An 8720-nucleotide genomic window follows, 5' to 3' on the forward strand; every position below is an offset into this window, starting at 1 on the left:
GGGACCCACAGTGGTTCTCGTCCCGGTCCCTGCGGAAAAACACAAACCGCGCCTCGGTTCCAGCTGATTACCGGATCCGGGCCCATCCATTGTCCTGTCAGGACATCTTTTTATCTAACCCATCCTTTATTTTTTGGGGATGGGGTACAATGTGCCATAGCTGGGGAGCAATTTTCACTGTTTAAGTTTAAAAAATTGTATGTGAATAATGCCATAGATAACCGCGCCTTTGGAGGCAGGCCTTGGCTTACTCCCCCTTTTTTTTTTTTTTTGGTCTTTTTCGTTTTTATCGGTACCAGGGATAGAACTCACGACTGCCTGCTTGTAAGGCAGGCGCTTATGCCGCTGAGCTAAATCCCCAGCCCCTGTTTCCTCGACAGGCGTTTCTCTCAGCCTGCTCGGCAGAGAACTCTGCGTACCATGCTCGCCAGTCAAGATAACTACCCGAAGGAAGGCATGCCTTGGCCAGCTGCATCCAATCACCCGGTGTAAGAGGCTGAGAGGCAAGATTCTCTAGCATAGCTATGGTATAAGGAGCTGTGGGCCCGAAGGTCGTGACAGCGCTTTTTAATTCTCTGATCTGTTTTATTTCAAACGGTTCCCAAACATTGCGCCCTTTGCCTGGGGCCATTTGCACAGGGTATACTCCATAAGGACCGTAATCTAGTCCTTGCATCGGTGGATCCCCTCCGAACCATTGTTCACCCTTCCATAACCACCCATGAAAATACCGTCCGCCCCGCGGCACGACGTCATAGGACGGCGGTCGCGACAGAGTGGAACGGGGCGTCACTTCCTGTGCCGGCTGAGAGAAGGGAGGGTCCCCTGTAGCGGCCTCTCAGCGGGGAACCGCTTCTGGAAAAGAGCTCCAGGGCGGAGCGGATGGCTCTCTATCTCCTCCCCGCCAGAGAGCGCTCGGGGGTCCTTTCTCCTCTCTCTGCTTTTCTCGGGCGGCGCACGCACACAATTCGCGGCGCAACTCGGCATAGGGGTTTTGAGCCTCTCGGCTTCCTGCCCCACCTTCTGGTTCCTCCTCGCTATCTGAGTCGGAGGACTCCAGAGCTTGGGTGTCCTCTATCTTTCCCTGGATCTTCTCCCCCTGGACAGATCCCTCCCGAGAGCATTCCGATTTTGCCTGCTCAAAAGCCTTGCGTGCGTCCATGATTTCCGCATCTCTAACTGCCGACGGGAACCCCTTCGCCTCCCCTTCAAGGCACGCATGTATCATTTCCCACAGGGGGCGAATAGCCGGCGAAATATCGCCTTCCAATTCCGCCGAGGCGAGGTCCCCGCCTAACTTCTCCCATGACGGCAGGTTTAAATGCCCTGTGGGTAAAAACCAGGGAGCCACCCTATCTACCTCTGCTATGAATAGTTCCAGTGTTTTTTGACCTACCCTGAGGTCTCTAGCTTTTAAAAGCTTTCTAAGGGCCTTTACCAAGGGCCGCGACTCTGCGCTCGGTAAATTACCCATCTCTAACCTCTAAGGGCTGTAACTCACCGCGTGTGACTTAGAGAACCCGTCACCTACGCGTGAGCCTGAGGGGAGTCTAAAAGCCCTGTAGGTGCGCGCCACCCAGAGCCCAGGCTTATCCCCCACTCACCTGTCCGGCAGCACCACGCTGGAGCGTTGCACACCACCGCCGCGTCTCGGGGTTGATCAGTCCCCGTACGGGCCACCAGATGTCGGTGTCGCTCCCGGCCGGCAGGAAAAACACACGACAGATTCTGACGGTGTGCAACCTTGTCTTTATTTGTCTCCGCGTGGGCCCCGCGAGGCCTCTGCTCTGCCACCAGCCCTTTCTCGCCGGTAGACTTTCTCTATCTCTCTCGTGCTTCTCTCTCGTAGCGGGAGAGGCACTCACTTTTATAGGGTAACAGTGGCCAATCAGTTCAAAGTGCGCGATGCGGGCTGATTGGCTAACATCAGTTGTTGCTAGGCAGACTATTCTATTGCGCGGGCTGTTTAAGTCGCCAGGGCAATCAGGGGGCAGGAAGCAGGCGCCAACTTGGCTCACTCGATGGGAGGGGTAATTTAGCTCAGGCTTTGCTCCTTCCTACAGGCCGCATGACCGCCAAGTAAGGCGACCGGGCTCGGCCGCGGCTCCCAACAGCAAGTTTCACAGAATTAGAGAAAATCATTCTAAATTTATCTGGAACCACAAGAGACCTAGAGTAGCAAAGGCAATCCTGGGCAACAAAAACAAGGCACAATGCCTGATTTGAAGTTATAAAGCTACTGTGATTTAAAAAAAAAAATAGTGTGGCACTGGCAAAAAACAGACCTGAGGATCAATAGAATAGATTAGAAGATGCAGAAACAACTCCACAGACACTAAAGCCACTTCATCTTTGATAAAGGTGACAAACATATTCAACTGGAATAAAGATAGCCTCTTTAATAAATGGTGCTGGAAAAACTAACTCTACACAGGTCAAAGATTAAAACTGGACCCATATCTTTCACCATGTACCAAGCTAAAACAGGATGGATCAAAGATTTTAATGTTAGAACAGAAACATTAAATCTGTTGCAAGATAGAGAAAGTAAAACTCTTGAAGACATTGATGTAGGCAAAGACTTTATGAAGAAAACCCTGATTGCACAGGAACTATCACAAGGAATCAAGAACTGGGATCTCATCCCCTTAAAAAGCTTTTGCACGCAAGAGAAACCACCAACAGAGTGAAAAGACAACCCACAATGTGGAAGAAAATATTTGCCATCTGTTCCTCAGACAAAGGATTAATACTGAGAACATATAAAGAACTAAAAATAATCAGTCCTCCCAGATTTAAAAACCCAACCCCAAAATGGGCACCTGAGATGAATACATACTTCTAAGAAGAAAAAATACAAACAGCAAATAAATACATGAAAAAATGTTCAACATCACTGGTCATTAGAGACATGCAAATTAAAACAACACTGAGATTCCACCTTATCCCCAGAAAAAAAATAGTTATTATCAAGGTATCAAACAATAACAAATTCTAGAGGGGCTGTGGGATTTAAGGAATGCAGACTGGTGCATCCACTGTGGAAATCAATGTGGAGATTCCTCAAAACCTAGTAATAGAGATCCCATTTGAACCAGCTATTTCCCTTCTGGGTATCTCCCCAATAGAATTAAAAACATCATATCACAGCAATATATGTGCACCCATGTTTTTAGCAGCACAATTTGTAATAGCTAGATCTTGCAAGCAACCTAAAGCCCATCCATTGAGGAATGGATACAAAAGATGCATTTTTATACAATGGTGTACCACTGAGACATAAAGAAGGATAAACTGAAGACTTCTATAGGTAAATAGATGCAACTTGAGACAATAAAGTGAAATAAATCAGACACACATGTGTAAACATTTTGTGTCACTAATGTGAGAAGCTGGAAGAAACAACCTACGTATACATATAATGTGTATGCATATAAAAATAGGATAGTTATACTACTGATTTCTCTGAGTTCACTGAAGAGAAAGATTTTTGCTTGTTTTATCCAGAGAATTGAATGCAGATGTCCTGTGCTCTGGATGAATGATCTGGGGAACCCCTGATTGACATGTTTTGAAAATTTTTTCCTCCTTTAATTAAAATGGTCTTTAAAAAAAAGAAAACTATGCCTGACAACCTAAACAGAACAAATAGCATTTAAAATTTAATTAAGGAAACTGAGCATGATGCTAGGTGTGATGCTAAGATTAAAGGTGCCCCACCTTGGGTATTTGTTTTTTAGTTCATGAGACGCTCAATTTAGAGTGCAATGCCAGGATTAAGGAATGCCCACCCTGAGTTTGGGTGGCACCAATAAATAGGCTTACAGTCTGCATGGAGTCATGCAGCAAGATATAGACTAATGTCAACTGTCTCCATTTTTTTTTTAATGATTGGCCTTACGAGCTGAACTTTGATTTTGGACAAGAGGTAAGAAACTTTTAAAAATTATTTTAACCAGTGCAGTGGCTCCTCTCCACACAGAAGGAAAAACTTTGGCCATTTTTAAATATGTTCAAAGGATCAGACTGTCCCATAGTATGCTACGGGCAAGGCAAAGCTGGCAGTGCTGTGTGAAGCCTGTTCAAACTGTTTCTCTGGCTCACTTCCTCCCTATCTTACACTCCACCTGCGGCTATCATTTCTTCCTTGTTAAAAGTGTAGATAATTGGGGGCCGGGGGTTTAGCTCAGTGGCATAAGCGCCTGCCTTGAAAGCAGGCAGTCGTGAGTTCGATCCCTGGTACCGATAAAAAGGAAAAAGACAAAAAAAAAAAAAGTGTAGATAATTAAAAACCCTATACCTGACAACCTGAATAGAACAGAGACAGCATTTAAAATTTAACTAAAGAGACTGAGTATACAAAAGCAGAGCCACTCCAATTCATAGGTTTTGGTTGTTTGTTTCACTGGTTTTTACTATTGAAGTAAATACAAGAAATAATTTTCCCAATTGGTGCCATTCTGGCTAAGAAGAGTCATCAAGGGATTCAAAATACAGGTGAGCAATCAATGGGCTCAGAGTACAAGCAGTCACCAAAGGACTTGAAATGGAAGATGGACCTCAAGAGGTTCAACTGAGCGGCTAAGGGAACTTTGCTTTGGGAAGTTCAGCCCTTACTTCCTGGGAGCTAAAGGACTGAATATGGCCAACAAGCCTTTTCCCTAGTGAGCCTCCAAATACGCAGACAAAAGTTGCGGGGAGTTGGTGGGGCTTCTTCTGTGCTTAATGATGCCTGGCATCACTCAGAGATGTCTGTCTACTCAGTGTTAGGGTCTCATAAGGGATGCTCCGTGGAACCTTCAGGTCTCCTTCTCCTGCATGGAATGCCATCTTAACAAAATTCAAGATCTGGTTATTTCCTTCTCTCTATAGGTCCCAAGTCAAGCCAAAGGGACCTCTTAGACCTCACCATCACACAGATTCCACCTACTTCACCCTTGGGTCATATTCTTTTTTTTTTTTTAACCTTTTTGCATCAAATTTATGACTTACAATCAGAAGTGCCTATGCCAGGCAGGCACTTCTACTGCTGAGCTAAATCTCCAGCCCCTAGGCCATATTCTTGATGAGTGGGAAACATCTGATCCTGACAATCAAAAAACAGAAACAACTTATGTACTATTGCAATACATTTTTGGTTCAGTACATAGTGGGAGGTGGCAAGAGACGGGTACAAGACAGCACTTTAAATTAAAAGACTATTCTCTAGTTACAGTACTTCTGTTTAAAATATACAAGGTGGAATGAAATGTCTTATGTTCAGGCTTTGTGACTCTATCAGGGGAAGCTCGAGGACTGTGAGGGCATTTGTGACCCTCACTGTTGGCTTTTTTCTCTTTCCCCTTTTCTCTTTGAAATCTTCCCAAGCCCCAATTTTGAAAACTTCATTTACTTTATAGTCTATATATTATAGTCTAGATGCTTAACTAAGCAATTAGACATCAGAGAAGTGAACTTTGGTCAACCCCCCAAAAGGCATCTTTCCCCCTAATTGGCCATAAAACTACAAAAAGGGCACAAACAAGTTTATCACAAAGTGAGCAAACTGCCTAGTGCCTGCATTCTGTGTGGCAATTAACCAGATGTGTAAGAAGGTTTTGCAACATTCCAAAGTAATGATAGTGCTGCAAAAAGGTAGTAACCATGGTAACCCCCTGACCTTGTGAACAGAGGCCAGCCAGCAATTCCAATGGCTTTAGCTGACTGACCACGGCAGCTTTGGCCATAAATCTCACTTGTTTCTCAAATCTCAGTTGTCTGTGGATAACTTCCTCGAGCACATCATTACATTTGGAGGTTCCATCGAGATTTACCCACCCTCTCTTGAGGGACCCCCAGTGCCTTCTTGCCCAGCAGCCAACAGCTGGGTGACAGGGCACCCCAGCCGATTTCAGCTGGCCTCCCTATCCAGACACCTATGGCCATGACATGGAAACAATTGAGTACTTACCCCTGACCAAGGTAAGTACTTCTAATTTGGTTTAGATTTCCTACATAGGCAATTAGCGTATGGTTCACTCAGGAATTTGTTTTTCTTTGTGCTAGCATTTGGTTGTTTGTTGAATCTAAGAAGAGCCCAGCATACCAGACATGGTGTTTGCCTATTGGTCAAGCAATTTTCCCTGAATATGTTCCAACTTTGAGGTTGGGGTGAGGGGCAGTACGTTTCTCCCTGGGACCCTTTGTCTTTTGTGTGTATTTGTGCGTATGTCCTCAGCCCATCACCAGCAGAGGTCGCCTTTGCCATCTTTTCAAGCTTTGCTCCACTTGTATTTTTGCTTTTGTTTCCAGCCAGACTGACTGAGTAAAGAATGGGAGGTGATTTGCCAAGATAGGCTGCGGAGTCCATAGGTTTTTAAACTATGGTCAAGCTGCGGTCAGGTGACTATCAGCCTATTGTACTGGAATGCGTGCTTAGCAATTTTGCTAAGTTCACATGTGGTAGGGCCTGAAGTCCTGCCTCCCATGGGGAGGCAGGTAGTGTGGGGAAAGCGACTGAGTCAGTTGTTGGTTATATTGGGGTTGGGTGCCAGTCGTGATCCAGGGTCGCACAGTCTCACCATGCACCAGCGGCAGGTCCTGATAAAACTCAGAATCCCCCATTCTCTGAACAGCTGAGTGCTTTAATTTGGCTGAATCAGTATTTATGACTCACCAGCCCAATTGGACTGACCATCAGCAATTTCTCTATATTCTATTTACCTCAGGGGAAAAAGAAAAAAGATAACAGGGGAAAAAAGTGAAAAGCCCAGGAGGAAGAGGAGAAGATCATGTTAGCAACTCAAAGACTGAGGCACAGGCAGGGGCAAGAAGAAAGAAAGAGGATAGCAAACGGTCCCAGGAAGGAGGGAGAGGTGTCCCGCTGGACACAACCAGTGTGCCCACTATAAGGAAATGGGACACCATAAATGTAAGTGTCCAAAGTTGCTAAACGAAGTGCTTGTGGTGGGTACAGAAAAAGTTTCAGACTGCCATGGGTCATGGGTCCCTGGCTCTCAGCCCCAGGGAACCCATGTTAATCGTGAATGTTGGGGAAAACTAGTTATGCCTGATTGCCTTTCCTCCTTGGGGCCAAGACTGTCTTCACAAATTGTGAGCTCAGATTTCTTTTTCCCTTCATAAACTATTTTAACCACTAAAAAAATTTTTTTAAATGTCAGGTACTCATTTTTCTAATTCAAGAATTCAAATTAACATGATTTATAAGAAGCTCTCTTCTGAACAAGAAGAAAAAGTATAAAGCAAAAAGATATACAAAAAAGCATACAGAAAAATCACTTGATCTCACCTGCCACTTCATATCAAAATAAAGACATCATAAAGACACATTCCTGATAGTGTTAGGTTGAGATCTAACTTAGATACTCCATGGTATCTACTTTATGATCAGTTAAATGATCAGAAATAATGCTTTCTTGGAAATGTTTATTTTTTTTTTCACTGTTTCCTTATTGCTTGCCAGCCAAATGGAATTTGGTTTAAATCTTAGTTTTTCTTAATTCACTTTTGTCCAAAAATCATAGCTGTAAATAAGCAGTCAAAACAAGTTGCCACATTGACGAAGAGGAATGTACTTTGCCTCATCAGTATTAAAAATTGTGGTACTCTTATTTTGTCTTTTTTTTTAAAAAAATACTTTCTAAATATGGTACCTTGAACCTTGGAGTATTTACTATGTTCCTGTTTAAAACTGTGACTTATTAATGGAAATCTACCTAGTAGTGTTTTTCTATCCCTGAGCATAAGCTATCTTTTACAATATATTTGCCAATTATATTATTGGTGGGAATTTTTAAATCATATTGTTATTAGCTCATTATTTTTAAAAACCATTGGCACACAATCAAATTTTTCCATCAGTGATCATGACTGAACAATCTATTTCTCTATGTGACTTGTAAAGATTAATCAGTTATATTTAAAAATCCATCCTATTTTATGATAGGTTATCACTCCTGGCTTATACTAAAGTTTGAAAGAATCCTTTAAATCTTATGAACTTATGGGTTCCACAGACTATACTAATTGATATTTGAAAGAATTTAGCCATTTGTTAAACTCATGAATTCCATTCAGCTGAAAACTCCTTTTAAGATTCTCTAAAATGTCTGCCAGTAGAAGGATATATGAACATTGCCATGTATTATGGATTAAAACTGGTGGTCAATTCAGCACCACTGAATTAAATCAGCATAGTGCTGAGTGTAGATATCACACCTGAGGAAAGTTGCCAGCATAAGTAGAGATGTGGCCAAGAACAACTAGGTGTTGTGGGTTCTCCTAAATGTTGCTGTTTCAAGCCATGGGTTCTCCTGGAGGAGCTTGTCATGCTGGCTTCCCCAAATGAGTTCAGCCATTATCATCAGAGGAGAGCAGGACTTTGTTGGTGACAGTGGCTGTGGTTCGCTTTGTGGGAGCTCTGGTCCTTACACTGTGCATTGCTTCCTGGCTCTAGAGGGGAAGATGTGTGCTCTCAATCTCTAGCAGAAACTTGTCATGCTGGCTCACTTGCTCAGGGTGTCCTAACACAGATTTTGGGACCTTGATAGAAGCCTGTGGCAAGTTTGTCTAAAAAGCTAGACCCAGTGTCAGTGGGATGGTACTCCTGCTACATTTCATTGCCACCACACCATTACTGGTAAAGAAAGCAGACAAATTGACTCGGGGACATAATTTAAACGTGTTTGCACCACACATGGTAGAGACTTTGCTGAGGTGGC

The sequence above is a fragment of the Cavia porcellus genome, unplaced genomic scaffold, assembly GCF_034190915.1.
Source record: "Cavia porcellus strain 051 isolate PalLab524CR breed Dunkin Hartley unplaced genomic scaffold, mCavPor4.1 scaffold_22, whole genome shotgun sequence".
Taxonomy (NCBI): domain Eukaryota; kingdom Metazoa; phylum Chordata; class Mammalia; order Rodentia; family Caviidae; genus Cavia; species Cavia porcellus.